The sequence below is a fragment of the Periplaneta americana genome, chromosome 6 (assembly GCF_040183065.1).
Source record: "Periplaneta americana isolate PAMFEO1 chromosome 6, P.americana_PAMFEO1_priV1, whole genome shotgun sequence".
Classification (NCBI taxonomy): Eukaryota; Metazoa; Arthropoda; class Insecta; order Blattodea; family Blattidae; genus Periplaneta; species Periplaneta americana.
The window spans coordinates 88,044,277-88,063,803 of record NC_091122.1 but is presented as its reverse complement, the minus strand read 5'-3'; the positions used below and the strand labels follow the sequence as shown (position 1 = coordinate 88,063,803).

General features: G+C 34.4%; 1 long non-coding RNA gene across 1 annotated transcript in view; it reads left to right on the top strand.

Annotated features, from left to right (window-relative positions):
- Positions 1-16,501, top strand: part of LOC138702213 (uncharacterized) — a 101,775-nt gene extending 85,274 nt beyond the window's left edge. Inside the window, exons 2-3 of the long non-coding RNA XR_011332807.1 lie at positions 16,016-16,086; positions 16,195-16,501. This is a non-coding gene — a long non-coding RNA (uncharacterized lncRNA). The remainder of the gene's footprint in view (positions 1-16,015; positions 16,087-16,194) is intronic.
- Positions 16,502-19,527: the final 3,026 nt, after the last annotated feature.

Below are 19,527 nucleotides of genomic sequence, written 5' to 3'. Positions count from 1 at the left end.
GGGATACTCTGTATATACACATATATATATACATACACATATATACACATGCATGCATACACATATATACATATATGCATACACATATATACATACATACATATACATATATACATACATATACATATATACATTCATACATATACATATATACATACACATATATACAAACACCAATCAGCAGATGTCCAATAATAATTAAAGTAAAAAAAATGTTCTTAAAACGAATTATGGGTTTATTAATTACTGTATGATGTGCTATATACGAAATGCACTACTAGAGTAGTTCGAAGGACACTGAAGATGACACCGCACCGGTGTTGAAAAGGGACCGGTCTGTCATAAAGGTACATTACCTATTTTTAAAAATTGTAATACTTTTAACGTTTTAACTCTAGAAGGTTTATATTTTTAATCAAGTGTTAAAGTGAACAACAAGAAACAATCCATGTAAACATGTCATAGCACAGTATTCCTGAAACAATATTCGTCATTTACATTATGTATACACATAACATAATTTCCACATAACATGTTTCTCTATTTGCCGATAGGCTTGTGTGATTACCAGTAAAGCTTGAAGTATTGCATTCACCTTCGTATAACTGGAAGATTTAAATTCTGCCATGTTAAAAACCGCTCAGTAAACTGCACAACTTCACTGCAAATTTTAGTACGTATTAAAACTCTTTCTCTACTCTGCATATTGCTGTAATGTAGTTACGAAAATCATCCATCTAAATATTCAAATCAACTTTACAGGGAGTTATACCTGAAAGCTTGATTTGCATCATCCATCTACACTTGCAAATATAATGTGAGTTGTTTATATGAACAGAGTATAGTAGACTATACACAGAAGACAACTAGTGCAATAGAGCCGAGATGATCTGTATGCTTGGTCACACAGAACTTTAAATCTATGTTTTGGTACGAACTTTGTACCTTTAATTATGAACTACACTGTCATGCCACAAACATCCCCGCCAAAAACTATCACCAAGTGTTGTCTTTGTAAATCACGAATACGCGGACCAACCAGGACTAGAACCTAGGTTAACAATATGGAAAGCCCTAGCCACTCGGTTAACTGTGCGGCTATTTGCTAACAATATTATATTATTACTTTGTAGAACAGAGGAAAATATAGCCTACAGTAGCCATATTTTTCACAGGAACTTGAGAGAAGACCGTATGGCCTTAACTCTGCCAGTATAAATAAATAAATAAATAAATAAATAAATAAATAAATAAATAAATAAATAAATAAATAAATATGATTATTATTAAATTATTAGTAGCAAATTAATACTCCATATTTTATATTTAAAAATCTAAAAGCATCACCGATCGTCGATCTTCCTCCAGTCCTCAGTATAGGAATATAATTGCCACCTCTCTATGTTTGGATTACGAACAACCTTCTGTGTGATGACGTAATGCTGCGCCACAATATTTCGGCCATGATGAGTCATAATCACGTGATGTCCACGAAACATTTGGCTCTCTCTAGTTGAAATTTAATAAGATTGTGTATGTTTACAGTCTTGCTTTAACACATCATCACTTCCTTGCAATATATCCGTCTGTGTGAGAGTGAATAGTGACAAAATAAACATTTAAACATACGGAATACATACATCACCATTAGCTTCAGTTGATTTTAACAGCCATTAACAGATAGAGAAAGCAAAAGAATTTGTGAACTAAGAAGATATCCATCATGTCCTGAAATTAAAACCAAGTTGCATTATTCTTTCTCCAGAAACAGACACAGAAAAGTGTTTATTCTATTTCCCGAAACTGTAAGGCTTGTAAGATCTTTACAATCTGTAGCGAATCTGAAAATTAGGGACCCCCTTCTCCACAATTATTATTTGATGCCCTTTCCTGACTGACAAGTGGACACATTCAAATTTTTTCTTCTGTCCAGCATGTGAAAAAACAATTAAGAATATGAGAAAGAAAGGGGGAAGTAAACGTAAAAATCTTGGTGAGTATCTGGACGCCATCGTGATCATGTCACGAGTAACATTCGGGAAGTGTTGCAACGCCACTGTCTTGATTATATCACGATTAACATTCGGGCATTGTCGTACGGCACCGCCGCACCTTGCAACTTAGCCATGCCAAATTAACATTTCTGTCTTCATCGCGAAGTTTAATGAAATCAGGTTTCGGAATTCCATGTAATTTGTACAACATTTTGAGATTATAGTTTAAAACATCATGAAATTTTCGCTCACCACCTAAAAGATGCACCTACGTACTTTCATAGGTCTTTGTATTCGGCTGTTCCAAACAAGTGCACCTAGAGAAAACTCGCCAAAATTTCTGTGTAGCTGTTACGATTAGAGAATACTATACATACAATAGGTAATCATCCTGATGAAAACGTCTGTAAGAAGTAGGCCTACTGTTATGGAATTATTATTTTCCACCAACGGACTACACGGATTGTATGAGAATTTGAGTAAGTCGTAATAAAGAGAAAAATGAACTTTTATTGATTTATTTTACGACGCTTTATTAACTGATATGGTTATATAGCGTCTGAGTGAAATGAAGGTAATAATTCCAGCAAAATGAGTCCAGGGTCCAGCGCCAAAAGTTTTTTTTGTTATTTAACGACGCTGTATCAACTACTAGGTTATTTAGCGTCGATGAGATTGGTGATAGCGAGATGATATTTGGCGAGATGAGGCCGAGGATTCGCCATAGATTACCTTGCATTCACATTACGGTTGCGGAAAACCTCGGAAAAAACCCAACCAGGTAATCAGCCCAAGCGGGGATCGAACCCGCGCCCGAACGCAACTTCAGACCGGCAGGCAAGCGCCCGCCGAAAGTTACCCAACATTTGTTCTTAATGGGTTTGAAGGAAAACCTCGGAAAAAACTGAACTGAGTAACTTGTCTTAACCAGGATTTGAACCCGGCCTGTGACTTTCCTTCGCACAACACATAGTTCTTGTAAATTAAATTTTGTGGAATAAAATAAAATTCGTGGAAGCAATAAGCATTTTATACTGTCGCTGCAATTTTGAAAAACCTTCACCTGACAGTCAAACTAACAGCAAACTACAGGGTAAGTTTGCGTAATTCCGTGACATATTTAATAAAGTCTATATTTATGCCAAAATTGTAATAACATTTTTCAAATAACACCTAAATGCACGCTATTTGGACCTTTAGCTACAGCTTTTACAATATTCAGTGTCAACAGTTCCACAAGTTTGGTATATAACATATGATTCTTCATTGTTATGCATTGGCTCCTAAATCCGTGACAGGGATCCAAATTCCGTGATAGTGGTTTCCTAATTCCGTGATACTAAAATAATCCTCATTAACTGCTCAGAAAACAAACGTATATTTGGAAAAACACATTAAAGTCATGGTATATTGTTTTAATATGGATTAAGCAAGAAATTACAACATAGAAAAAGGGCCTAAGTGACAAATTTCATAGAAAATACTTGTGTAACTAAAGGAATACACATTACATATTAATAGGCCTATATTATGAACAAAATAAATTGAAAGTTAAATTCAATAGAAAATTAAATTTGAATAAATTGAATTATAACACAAGTATTTCTCATTATTTATATTCCTAACAACAGCAGTAATTAAGTTAAATATATGCCCTATTATTTTATTAAAATTATAATTTATGTTTTCTATAACTTATTTCTATTATTATTTCCACGAACTATTTCCTTTCATAGACATTAATTTTCACAATTTAGCGTCGGCATCGCTGGTCGAGTAAGCCAGGAAGGAGAAATATGAAAATAAATCCGAAAATGGGAAAGCTCCTGTAGCATTGTTTTTGTCTCCATAATTTGTAAATAATCATACACATTGATTCAGCTGACTTTAATCTACAATAATATATCATTTTTATAATGCTATATTAATTCTTACCTCAAATATAAAATGTTTCTTCAGGAGCGTCACAAGAGAAAGAAAAACTTACTGGTCAACCACCTTTCACTGAACAAAAGCTTCTGCAGTCGACTGCTTCTATTCAAAAAGCGGGTAGTCAATAGAATTGAAAAGAAGACATCTCCTGGCATCGTTTAGGTATTTCAAAAACTTAAAAGTCAGAGACCAAATCTCCATGGCAGTTAATTGAAATTTTATCGCGGGATTAGGGGTATCACGGAATTAGGCACCTTTGCCCCACTGCTCCCGCGGGATTTTAAATGAAATCTGGTGAGTTACCCTTGATTGCTTCGTTATTGTATGTCGGAAACCATGAGTACAAAAAGAAAAGAAAATCTGGGAGATCGTTAATGTGAATAATGCGTAGTATCATTATCTGTGCATTTTGAACTTGTGGCTCAAGGTCAAGCAATGGACTTCATTTGTCACGTGTGCTTACCGCAATTCTGAACCATCCTCCTCAATTAAAGTCAGCTGGGACAGCCGGAATTACCAGTGCTTCAGTTCACAGTTCTCAGTTCAGTGATTCGTGCGTGGTTTGTACTTTTGCACTTGACTTTGATCCTCCAGTTCGTAATAGTAATAGTAAGCTACTACTAGTTCTGTAGAAGTACTACATTTACGAAGGCATGTGCTCAATCCATATTCAGTACTAGCCATACGGTTCAGTCTAGTTTGTTGAATCACAGTCTTACCTGACTATCCCGACAAGCATCTCTCTTTTACGAGGAGTTGGGTTCAGTCGAGATAAATCTGTGACCTGGTTTAAAAAGAAGTTAGTATATAGGATCCAATATGCGATTGAATTGTTCTTACTGTCTTATTCTGCACTGCACTCGTAACTTATTAATGAGAAAAGGAATAAAGTCACCGGTATTACGAACTCATATATCAACTGTTTTTGTCATGCAGTTTTACACCGGATTTGAGTTATAAATTAAAGATATCATAGTCTCGAATAAACAGACACGTATTCATGCGTTGTGACTCAAGAAAGTTTTCAACTGATCGAAGAATCCAGTCCTATATAAATGTGACAGAAGAGAATACAATTCATCAAGTCTACTCATTAAAAAACCTTTATACGGAGTGTTAAAAAAAAAGTATCCGATAATTTAGGAGGTGTTAGTATGCATCAAAACAAGAACATAATGTCTAATAAACTTGGATCCTACAACACATACTTTCTGAGATCTGAACACTTGCTCATAGGAGGTGCTCAATGTGACGTCCATTCATGACAGCGCATTCCTCTGCCCTTCGCCGTAAGAAATCACGCACTCTTTGACCTGGTTGTTCTTGATAACTAAAGGTCTAGGGGATTTAGGTTTGGGGAACGAGCAGGCCAAAGTGTGGGGCCTCCCCAATCGATCCAACAGTCCTGAAAAGTCAGCGTCAGGTGTTCACGCTCATTGCGGAAAAAATGTGTTGGTGTGCCATCATGCATGAACCACATCTGTAGTCTTTGTTGACATGGCACATACTCCAGCAATGCAGGCAATACATTAATAAGAAAGTCCTGATAACGAGCCCCAGTTAATCTCTGTGGTAGCACGTATGTCCCTTCATCTATCGTCAAGAACGCCTGCCCATATATCGATTGAGAATCGGTGCTGATGCCTTATTTCTTCAACTGCATGAGAATTTTCATCAGCCCACACATGTTGATTACGAAAATTCACAACACCATCTCTGCTGAACCCCGCTCATATCCGCAACTAAACTTTTGTTTTCAGTATTCCATGCCAGGAGTGTGAACTACGGTATGATTATCTGGTAGTCTGCTGTATTGTATGGTAGAAAAATTCATTGCCATAAATGGACGGCACATTGAACACCTTCTATGAATAAGTGTTCAGATCTCAGAAAGTATGTGTTGTAGGACGCATGTTTATTAGACACTTTTGTCTTGTTTTGATGCATACTATCACTTCCTACAATATTAAATAATTTTAACAGCCTGTATACGATACGGTATTGCTGAAGTGGTCATTTCTCGATTACAAAATTCTCTGTTTTGCTGACAGATATTTTTGAAGATCAATATATAGCGGAATTGTAAAGCTGCCTTATGAACAAAATATGGAACATGTAGGTCTATAGAAATTATGAAGTAGGCCTAGCTACGTGTGGACTGTTTTGTAGGCTTATCCGAGACTCGTATAACAGATCGGCCCTCCACAGTTCATGCAACGGAATGAAATATTTAAAAGAGCATTAGGCCTAAACTTGAAATTGTCTTTTAGTTTTAAGTTTAATTTTATACAAAATTAAACATGTATTTTAGTTTGTAAATCGTTTATGTGTCCAACGCTGTGGCGTAGTGGTTCTAGGCGTCCTGCCTAAGATTCCGTTTACGGATTGTGCGCTGGTCCGAGTCCTAATGGAGAAAGAAATTTGTTCATAAATTTCGGCTACAAGATACCTAACATTAATGGTACTAGTCAATTACCAAAACCTCCAATTATAATTGGTATTACTATAAAAAAATTATGATGAAGGCATGAGCAGTAACAATTACATTATAAATTTGATCCTCCATTCTGGTTGGATGATCGTTCAACTCCGTTTCAGCATATACGTAACGCCAACAGGCGGCTGGTCGATCTGGAACCTTAAAGGACTGTAGCGCCACGGAGGATGATGATGATGATGATGATGATTATTATTATTATTATTATTATTATTATTATTATTATTAATAGCTGTCAACAATCAAATACCTGTAGTATACCGGAGACATGACTTACAATTCATTAGCGAGTATGTATGGATTCAGACTCCTATGGCAGACGGATTGAATTTGTTAATTGGTAATCATTACTTTCCACCCGATACTGATCCAAAGTTTCTAAAATCTTATCTAAATTTTCTTGAAAATCATCTTGATACACACAATAATAGAGTAGTTTTTCTCGGCGATTTTAATACTCCTAGTATGAGTTGGTCATCTGGTTGTTGTGCTAATTACATCCATTACTACTCCAAAATTAAGCCTCAAGAGTTATTTTCATCTTCTTGCTTTCTTGGATTGAAACGAGTGAATTCAACAGTTAATAACAAAAACTTACTTGCTCTTGTATTTACAAATTTAACCGAGACTGAGGTCAATCTGGCCACTCACTCACTAGTCTTGCAGGATGACTATCATCCTCCCTTAACAATAACTCTTGAAGTCACACTAAATTTTTCTCCCCAGAATCAACAAAATTCTTTCCCAAATTATTCTCAAGGTGATTACTTGAATTTATATTGGAGTCTATATAATTACGATTGGTCCTGTGTTTACCAAGCTGTTGATGTTAATGATGCAGCTAGCTCACTATGTTCAGTAGTTAATAGTGTCATATCCCAGGCAGTTCCTGTCACTAGAATCAAAATGTCTAGTTATCCACAATGGTTTTCTAACACCTTACGTAAACTTATTAGAAAGAAAGACCATGCACATAAAAAATATAAAAAAATTCAAAACTGAATTTAATTATCAAACATTTTCCTACTATAGAAAACTTGTGAAATCTAAAATTAAATCGGATAAATTATCATGGCTTCAAAATATTAATGAAAATCTTAAAACGGAACCAAAACAGTTTTCGAAATACGTTGAATCATTTCGGAAGACAGATAATTATCCCTCTGAATTAATTCTTAACGATAAACACATCACAGATCAATCAGACATTGTCAATGCTTTTGCTGATCACTTCAAATCTGTTCAGACTAAACACAGCCATACATATGAAAACATTATTACGAATATAACAGACTCATTACGTATACCTAAAGTAACACATGATGGCGTTCGTAAAGCAATTAAAAAACTGAAACCAACAAAAACAATTGGCACTGACGGTATTCCAAATTTTATAATTAAAGAATGCTCTGATATATTTATTCCTCTTTTAGCCCACATATTTAATACTCCTATTAGTTTGAAAAATGGTGAATTTCCCTCACTATGGAAACAAGCTGTAATTATTCCTATGTTTAAAAATAGAAAAAGAAACGATGTCAGAAAGTACAGACCTATCTCGATCCTAAATAACTTTTCAAAAATTTTTGAAACCATTATTCACAGATATATATATTTTTATGTGAAAAACAAGATCAATTCTTCTCAGCATAGATTTACTAAAACTAAATCCACTGTCACTAACCTGGTCACGTATCTAAATCAATTTGTACCATTAATTGAAACGCAAGGACAAACTGATTCAATATATTTCGATTTCAGTAAAGCGTTTGATGTAGTTCCGCACTATATCCTTCTTTATAAGTTAGGAAATATTGGCCTTTCTGTAAGCTACGTAAACTGGTTCGAAAATTATTTAAGTAATAGAGTTTCATGTGTAAGACTGTTTAATATACACTTTATTCTTATAATATAAATTGTGGAGTCCCGCAGGGATCTACTTCAGGACTTCTCCTATTTATTATATTCATAGATGATATACGTAAAAGAATAACTTCTGACTGTTTATTATTTGCAGACGATTTAAAAATTTTTCGTACAATCAAAAGTAGTACTGACTGTCAATCACTTCAATGTGACATTAATTCAGTCGCTAAATGGTCGGAAAACAATGGTATGAAAATTAACGTATCCAAAACTAATGTAATAACCTTTTCTAGAAAAACTTCTTCACTGAAATTTAATTATTATCTAATAATGTTCTAATTAACAGAAACGGATTGCGTAAAAGATTTGGGAATATTCTTTGACAGTAAATTGTATTTTCATAGTCACGTTGATTACATTTACAATCACGCAATCAGAATGTTAGGAATAATATGGTCAATAACTTATTCTTTTTCCACGCCCGATTCTCTTTTAATGCTTTACTATGCATTGGTGCGATCGAAACTTGAATATGCATCTGTAGCTTGGAACTCGATTACAACTACGGACTCGGCTAAATTAGAAAATATAAAAAGAAAATTTATGTCTTTATGTTCATTCAGATTTCTGCCCATTAATTCCGGGTACAGTTATGAGAGAAAATATGAATATTTTAATTGTCAAAATCTATATGCTAGACGCCATGAGCTAGATTATCTGTTCTTTTGTAAAGTCCTCAAAGGTGATATATCCTGTGACTCTTTCTTAAACAATATTACCTTACGTATTCCAACAAAAGATATGAGAGCCCACAAACTTTCCTATATTAGAAATTCGACATTTCTTTCACCAGTCTCCAGCTGCATTAAAAATGCCAACACGCATGGCTGCGAATTCGATCCCTTCAATGTATAGATTTAGTTTGCTCTTGGCAACGATTTATCATTTTATGTATTCTTTTAGGCATTATACTCAATTATCATTGTCTCATAGTATTCTTAGTTATGTATTTTAAAGTCATCCATTATTTATCCATTCATCGTCATTATTGTAATTAATTGTAATTGTATTTATGTGTAATAATTATTTTTGTATTATGTTTTTGTTATATTTGTGCTGAAATGTAATTGGCCACTGGCTGTTGTACAGCACATTAAATATAAATAAATAAATAAATAAATAAATAAATAAATAAATAAATAAATAAATAAATAAATAAATAAATAAATAAATTATTATTGTTATTATTATTATCATTATTATTATTGTTAATATTATTATTATTATATAATTCATTTGTGTGTGCTTGTAATTCAAATTGGCTGGTTTCGATAAGTTACTCATGTGTAGATGGGATCAAAAATATATGAAGCAATAATTCCACAAAAATTAAGCTTTTTGCTTACAGTTTCAACCAAAATGTCGTTTAATAATAATAATAATAATAATAATAATAATAATAATAATAATAATAATAATAATAACAATAATAATAATAATAATAATAATAATAATAATAATAATAATAATAAAAATATAAATGTCAAATTTCCTGTTTTGTATTTCAACTTACAAGTAACTTAACTATAAGTTATCTGCTGCCATTCATTATTACATTGAAATTAGAATAACAAGAGTATGATACAAGAAGTATGATGTGGTGATATGATATATCATGATACGAGAATATGGTAATAGAAATAACTGAAGAGAATTGACCTGCCGTTCTTATTTTTAATGCTGAGTTACTGTATATGGGTACCAACATAGTGTTTATTCGTAATAAAGAAGATTAATTATCTAATTAAATACTTTATTTAGTAGCCTGTTTTGTTTTTAGAGACAATAGATCCCCAAGTCATGTGTATTATTACGAGGGACTAATATTGTCTCGCTGCTGTTCAACAATTAGGCCTATGTTCTTTATGACTGGAGTAACTCAATATTCATAAATAACGCGTTCATTAGAAACTCAATTATGCTATGTATTAGACATGGAATGTAAGGTAACAGGGGCAGAGGAGAGTCGTATGCAGGAGCACGCATGGAACAGGTGGTCTGCAACAAACGCGCTTCTAGTTTCAATTAGAGAAGTGAATTTATATCAAACGGGTTCTTATTCACTCCTTCCTATTAGAAACAGTTCACGAATATTACTATAGTTCCAGACACAGTCCAATGGATTCATTGGGCGTCTGATGCCACTGCATGTGGATATTTTATATTGTGCATATGAACTCAATTGAATTTAAGGGAGGTGGCACTATGAACCAGCACTGCGATCTTATTAGATGTATTGCGCTGATTTTCAAGCTGGGCACATTCCCAGCCCACACCGGCTGACCAAACTAAGATTCACTGCGCACCAGGTTCCTAGCAGGCAACCCCACACTTCTCTAGCACGCCATCTCGTGCCCAGGTTCCTAGCAGGCAAGCCCACACGTCTCCAGCACGCCCTCTCGTACCCAGGTTCCTAGTAGGCAACCCCACATGTCTCTAGGCATGCCTCCTCTTATCCAGGTTCCTAGCAGGGAACCCCACACGTCCCTAGGCACGTAACCTCGTATTGGACTCTGATTTTGAGCAGGCAACTCCACACATCTTTAGGCACGCATCCTCGTACACAAGTTTCAAGCAGGCAACCCCACACGTCTCTAGACACGCCCTCTCGTAACCAGGTTCCTAGCAGGCAACCCCACACTCCCTAGGCCAGCCGGCCGGCGTTGGGGCAATGCTGTGGAGTAATGATGGAATGGATAGATGTTGACAGAATGATGTAATGCCTAATATGGGAAAACGGAAGGACCCCGAGAGAAACCCCAACTGCGACCTTGTCCGCCACAAATGTGACTATGGATTTTTTAATGAAAAATTCCAACCTGACCGGGAATAGAACCCGGACCGCCTACCTGATGGGCCGAAGATCTGATCACTCAGCCACTGCGGGGTTATGCTTATGAAAGTTTTCGCTCTATTTTTTTTTAAACTTGCATTCATTATTTAATAAAAACAAAGCGAAGCTATCCCGTAACAGACTCAAAAAGGACCTTAGAGTGGCAGGATATTAAGACTCCCACATTACGAGACAATCGGTATTACCAGCAGTAGGGATGTCGGTCCTATGTGCCGTCTGCCTTTGTCCTCAAAGAAAAGACCTTGATATTTACTTCTGTTAAGGACTGAAAGAGCCTTAGGACCATACGGGCAGCAGTTGACATTAGACCAATGGGAAGAATCCGTGATCCACCTACCTTCTGGCTTGTAGCGCAGCTCCTTAATCGTGGTACTACCGCGCACTCCTTTGCTGTTAAGTACCTAGTATAATAAAAAAGCTTGTTTTATTAGTCATTGATTTCATTAGCAACTTGGTGAAAGAGAAAAGCGTAGGAAACGAGATTGATTATGAACCCAATGGTGGCGATGATGAACATAAATAATAATAGTAATAATAATAATAATAATAATAATAATAATAATAATGATAATAATAATAAATAAATACTGAAACAAAAATCGGACTTAAATAAAAAAATAAAGATTAAATAAAATGAAAAAAAGTAAAACCCGAATTTCTGGTAATAATAATAATAATAATAATAATAATGATCATCATCATCATCATCATCACCTTCAACGATATTGCTCACTGTTCAACTTTCTACGTTTCCTTACACTAGATTCCATCAATGTCCATTTGTACTGCACTCTTCAAGTACATTATACTTACTGACGACCTTGGCAGAGGGAGAGGGAGGGATAAGGCACGGTAAGTGAACTTAAAAGGATGGACTTGGAGCATCAAGAAGAAATGAGCTAGTTAGCGCGACTAACCACTTCAGCAGTCAAAGATTAGAAACTATTGTTGAGGAATCAGGACTCGCTCTAGGCGTCAGCGACGTCGTAAGCATATTTATAACCTGACCATTTCTATCTTGCATCTTCTTCGTGATTTCTTCTTTTATGGTATTAAATAATACCAAATGAGGAAGAAAGAATAGTGAAATGAAAAGTGTTGATGGAATGGAATTTGTAAAGTCGAAGGAAACAGGAGAAGTTCGAAAAAAATTATACTTATTAGAAGTCAAAATCGCAAATAAACCTTTAATTCGCGAAATGAAATGATAAACCCACAATCTGACATGAATCCCTTGGCACTGTCCTCGTGTGAAGATGATACAATGGAGTAATGAAAATAATTACTCCATCGTTTTCTGCATTAGCAATGAGAAATAACGGAATGGGGGCAAATGAAACGGGATTACTGTATAAAACCTTTTCCAATACTGCTGTTGTCTATGGCGATTTTATTTCGACATATCGGGATTGAGCCCCAGTCTCCGGCGTCGAAAGCTACTTTTCTGCCGTCGAGGTTTTTTTTAATAGGTTATTTTACGACGCTTTATCAACATCTTAGGTTATTTAGCGTCTGAATGAGATGAATGTGATAATTTCGGTAAAATGAGTGCGGGGTCCAGTACCGAAAGTTACCCAGCATTTGCTCATATTGGGTTGAGGGAAAACCCCGGAAAAAACCTCAACCAGGTAACTTGTTCCGACCGGGAATCGAAACCGAGCCACCTGGTTTCGCTGCCAGACGCGCTAGCCGTTACTCCACAGGTGTGGATTCTGCCGTCGACCCTAAATAAGCAAAACATCTATGGGTAACTTAATACATACAGCTAATTGTAAAGACGAGACAGTGGCATTGCTCGCTAATGTAATATACGTATTCTTGTTTTCCGGGAGAGATAGCCTACTGTGACCATATGTCGGACATTTCAGCCATAACGGTGTTGTGCATATTCCTTGTCATAGACACATTAGAAACTAATATATGCGTATACTCCTACCTCTTAACACTTTGCATTTCTCTAACGGGCGTCCTCTCGTATTTGCGCCAGTGGAATAGAAACCATTAAATCTATAGGGGTGGTTTATTGGGTAATAAAATGCGAAGTGGAGGGACGGAGAAAGAGTTTCAGAATATAGCTAATCTAATGCATGAGGGTGAGGTGGCAAACGGAATACTTCCAAGCCATTCTCAGTATATGAGCTCTTGGATGCAGCCAATTGTGAATTCGCCGTGAAAAATGAGTTTCTACGTTTCTACCCAAGTAGGCTACTACACTGTTCATTTTTATTATTCAATTATTTCAAATATTTGGAAATATATCGTATTTTGTGATTCTGTTGTTTTTGCGGTGGATTTGTTAACATATTTTTTTTATCATAGCCTACATCTGCAGGTTCAAATCTAAGGACGATACGTATATCTATCAGGGTCGTAAAATCTTATCATGATTTTCTTCTGAAGGCAATAAGCTAAAGTCCTGTGTGGTATATTTACGTCACATAAAAGGACCCTGTCCGTAATTTAAAGGGCTCCAGACAAAATGTATCAGCAGTTTCTCATCCACGTCAAAGTACAACTCCACTAGTCGTCGTTCTTTTCTACTGGGTATTGAGATGTTGTGCTTCATCTCATTAATGGAATTCTTCGCACTGCAAGACTAGCTGGAAAGATGGCTGTTATGTTGTATGAGCAATTACAAAATATTGCCTGAAATTATAATTACTGTTATAGGATTGGTCCTAATGACCGTACTTACTAATGGCTCTTAAAGAACACGGAGGTTCATTGCCGTCCTCGCATAAGTCCGCCATCGGTTCCAATACTGAGCGAGATTAGCCTAATGCATTGCCTATCATCATACCTCGTCTCCCTCAAATCCATTTTAATATTATCCTTCCATCTACGTCTCGGCCTCCCCAAAGGTCTTTTTCCTTCAGATCTTCCACTTAACATTTTATATCCTATATACACTATCTATCAAAAAGTAATTGGGCACTGTTTTTGTCCCTTTAGAACCTCGTGGTACCACCTCTTGTTGCTATAACAGCAGCCACCCTGTCGGGCATGCTCTCCACTAGTTTGTGTAGGTAATCCACTGGAATGCGTCGCCATTTGGACAATGGAAGATGGCCGCATCTCCCGAGACCTCAATCGCAGGTCCAATTCGTTCCAAAGGTGCTCAATAGGATTGAGATCAGGACTCTGTGCAGGCCAGTGCAACCGGTGAACATTATTGTCTGCATACCACTGCATAGTAGCCGCCGAAACATAGGAGCCATACTATGTTCTGGTCACTAGACCTAATCGTATGCTTTGTTTTTTTTTTTTTTTTCAAGATTTACTTCCAAACCTATTTAATTACTTGTTTCAAGTAAAATTCCCGTGTTTTCTCTAATAGTTCGTAGATTTTCTTTTAACATATTCACGTCATCCGCATAAACAAGCAGCTGATATAACCCGTTCAATAGCAAATCCTCTCTATTTTCCTGAAGTTCTCTAATGACAGCTAATGCAAAGTTAAAAAGTAAAGATGGTAGTACACATCTTGTTTTACGTCACAGTGAATTGCAAAAGCATCAGACAGAAACTGGCCTATACGGACTCTGGTGTATGTTTCACTGAGACACATTTTAATTAATCGAACTAGTTTCTTGGTAATAACTAATTCAATAACAATAATAATAATAATAATAATAATAATAATAATAATATTATTATTGTATAAAACTTCTCTCTTAATCGAGTCCTATGTCTTTTTGAATGATCGTAGATAATTGAAAATTTTTGTACTGAATAAGGGAACTTTTGGCTAATGAATTAACCTAGACTAGTTGTTATTCACTACTTTTTAAGCTATAAATTGATTTTTAAATTTTTAAAGGTTCCTCTTGTATTATTATTATTATTATTATTATTATTATTATTATTACATCACTATATAGTTATTAGTACATATTGTTCAATGCCTATAGTTACGATGGTAATGAAATTTCAACTAATTATTTTCATAGTACACTAAAGTAAAACCAGAAATATAATTTTAATATATCCATTATTTTTGTACTAGGGCTCAAATGAATATTCGTCGTTCAAAAATTTATTTATTTATTTATTTATTTATTTATTCATTCATTCATTTATTCGTTTATTTATTCATTTATTCATTTATTTATTTTCACTTTAGAGAAACAAACACAAATCATGAAACTTTTGCGATATTTTAAAATAGCTGCACATTATTAAGACTGTCTTGTCTTACTTGTATGTGTATTAACATGCCCTGAAAAAACCATAATCATGATCCAAAATTATAAAGTTTTTGAAAAAAGTGTACCAATGAAATAAAGCTAATAGTGTTGAGACCATTTAGATGAAGTCAGTAAAGTTCTCAAAATATGATATTCGTTAGCGCTTGCATCATAATCAGCATCAAAACAAATCAGACGTGACAATTATACTGTTAGACAAAAACTTACCATTTCGGAAAATGTTCTGCGGAAAACTTTCCTTATCATATCACTAGCGGCGAATAATTAAGTAGGCCTACTTAATATTTAAACAATTCGCTTGTTTTGAAAGCATCTTAATAGAAATAAGATCTTTAGGATTCTCTTCTCTTTTATCTTGTATACGCATAGACTACATATTTCATCAGGATTTGTTTATGAGTCAACAAAAATTTCAGTAATATTAATAATCGTTTTCGATATGAATCATTTTATTGCAGATTATTGTATATTGTACGCTCTTGTGTCGATATGAAGTGCATGATTACCACGTGGTTTTGTTGTGTCAATTACGTCGTGAAATATGCCGTTCGTGTTATTTACCGGGTTTTACTTACTAATTATGGATATGTGTCTCATTTTTCAGCGTTCAAGTTCCCGAAAAATAAAACTTCATGAGACAAATTTTTAAGGTGCATACATCGTGACAATTTCGAGGTAAATAAAACTACAGTGTTACACTTAAAGCGTTTTGAATCTGATTAGTTATTAGGGAAGGAAGACATTGTTCTTATCGTAAATTGTGATGTTTTTCGTGTTCCGCAGGAAATTTCGAATCTTACCAATATTGCCTAACCAAACTTTATACCATACTGTCAGTCTTCTAGCTCCCAGAAAGAATCCAGATCAACGGAGAGAGGAACAGATGGAGAGAGAAGAAGCATTTTCCAGGGAATGGCGTGGAAGAGACATTATTCGCACTTTTGATCAGTTTCGAAGTGACGTTCAGAAAAGAAGTGTGGCTCCAATTCAGGGTTTAAGCTAGAAAATAAATAATTGTCGCAAAAATGCAGAAATGAAAAATTATATTTCTGTAAATTGCGAAATTCTTGTGCAATATTATAAATAATTGTGCTGAATGATAAAATTAATAAAGTATGTAGAAAGAAAAAGTTATTTAATTTGTTTCTTGGAGTTTTATTACTTTCAATCCATCTTATCCTATTCTAGACATACACTTATGTAAGTAAATCATTAGACGTAGGTATGTTTAGAATCAATTACTGCTGAATTTACACCACAATATGTTATTTTATGGGCGCTCTAAACATTGAAATTATTTATTAGTAGGTCCTTCAAGCTTTATTGTTAGCAGAGTGCTAATCTTTTTACTGAAATACAGTTTCTAATTCCAGTTTTTACAAGTTTCATGCAACTAAATCTCGCTCACAATGTACACTGCGCGATGGAATTATATAAATAAATTAGAAGAAATTGTTTACTTAACTTACAAGAATTGCATCAACTCTTTGAAATCAATTGCCGAACATCTATTGCTCAATACCTTTCTGAACATTGCCCATGCCATTAGCATTTCATTTAAATTCATATTAGTTCAAACATATCTCTGATTTAATTTTCTCCATTGCCATCTTCGTTTCTGAAGTCCAATGTGGTTGTCGCATTTTTGGACATTCACATTCAAAGTTTGTTGCATTTTTAGAAGTCGAGTAGCAAAATGCGACAAAAGCGACTGAGGCTTAAACCCTGCTTCATTTATGTTTTTTGTGAAAGGTGTTATTTTTTTTAATATGAAAGATGACAGCGTAGAAGAAGTTTCATCATTTTCTTTGGGATTTAAAATAACTAGTTCTCATTAATTACTATACTAAAAAAAAACATTTCTAACCAATTTTCGGAATTAGACCAAGGACCCAAGGTTATGTCAACAACCATCTATTACAAAGATAAAATTCAAGCTGATTTATTGTTATTATTGTCATTATTATTATTATTATTATTATTATTATTATTATTATTATTATTAGTAGTAGTAGTAGTAGTAGTAGTACTAGTAGTAGTAGTAGTAGTACTGTAGTAATAGTAATGGAAGTAATAGCAATAGCAGCAGTAGTACTTGTATTAGTAGTAATATTGGACGACCTTGTTTAATTGTGTTATTGATTTTGGTTATGTGTTATCCTTTTATATGCACAACTAATATTAAGGAAAGTTTTCATTTACTGCAATAACTTATACGGAGTTTAGGGTATGATTTTCAATTTATTTAAAACTATTTTCAGGCTGAGTTTGCAATTTTAAGTTCATAACCTTATATCAATGCGTTTCTACTCGTAATTATTTTGTTGTCTCGCCTTTGAAATTGAACCTAACACTGTTTATAAATTAACACTGGACGATTATTTTTATCACACAATTTAGTAATTCGATTTAATAAATAAGAAAAATATAACTCCTTTGACACAAGGATATAGCGGAAGTGTCTTTAATATAATGAATGGTTGGACTGCTGAAGCGGCCATCTTTGTTTCTATATTATAGTCTGAGGATTGAAGACTGCCTTGGCAAAATAAAACACGAAATATGACTTCATGTATTGTACCCTTGTAATCTCAGTCGAACACCTATATTACACACGCACTCTCGCACACGCACATACACACACACACACACTTACTGAATGTTCTTATAGGGACAGATTGCAAATACAGTAGAGCGTCTCGTTTAGGCACAGTGAAAACGTAAACAAAGTGCAGTTAACGTTTGGGGGGGGGGATGAGCCGCACGATAAAAACGATGGTTGCACAAGGTTTTTGTTACAACATTTATGGCGGAGTATTCACTGAAATTATATTTTCCAAAAAAACACAAAACAAAAGAACACAAATTACATAACGTTATCCTATACACATTTTAACAAATAAGCAATTGTAACGTTGAAATAATTAAATGTAACAAAATAAATTTGGTACTTACATGATGTTGCTTTCAAGCAGCATTTTTTACAGTCATGAATTTCATTCTCTGTATTACTAACATAATATCACCGTAATTTTTACATTGACCTGTTGAGAATTAGGGAATAGTTTTGTCACATCAGACCAATATTCTGTAGTTTCGTTAATAAGGCACAGAAGAAGGTGGTATTAGGTTAGTCATAAAGAGAATGAAATTCATGACCGTAAAAATGCTGCTTGAAAGCAACATCATATAAGTAGCGAAATTTAATTTGTTATATTGAATTATTTCAACGTTACAATTGCTTGTTTGTTAAATTGTGTACATGATAACATTATGTCATTTTTGTTCTCTTGCTTTGCGTGTTTTTGGAAAATATGATTTCAATTAATGCTCCGCCATAAATGTTGTAACTAAAACCTTGTGCATCCCTCGTGTTTATCGTACGGCTCTTCCTCCCCTCCCCCCACAAGTTATAGTCGGAGGCACCGATTTTGGCAGATGACCTCGATGACATTTCTAGTAGGAGAGCCAATATTGTTTGTGTAAGCTGCGAGAATGAGATGCGGTAACATTCTGAGTCGTTCATATTTTCATAACAGCAGCTCATATCAATTATCCTTATTATGAAACACACCACGGTACAGTCCTACTCAAAGAATACCTTTAATAAATTCAAATGACTTCCGTTCGCAATGATTTCACAATACGTCTCCTACATTTTCTAAATTAAATTAATTCTTAATTAAAAGGAAAAAGCATTGCATTGCGCATATATATATATATATATGTATATATATATAATCCTACCCTTACCAGATCAATATACAAGATCTGTCCAGTAATAATCTAGGGATCGTCTACTGGTGGTGCGACAATTCAAGTTAATAAAATTACGATTCTTCTTAAGAATCAAAATATAATTTGGTTAATTGGATAAAATTGCATGCTCCGGAAGTTAGATTTATATAAGAGTGTAATAAATAGGATTGTAATGGATATTACAAGGGCAATAATTTCTTCACACGCACATTGTGAATAGAACAGAGAAGAAAGCATTTTAAAATATTCGAAATCGTACAAAATATCGGAGAAACCAATTTTCCCTGCACGAATTGCACCAATTGAAAAATATAATTATCATTCAAAATAAATACAGTATTTTATGGATTCTAAAAA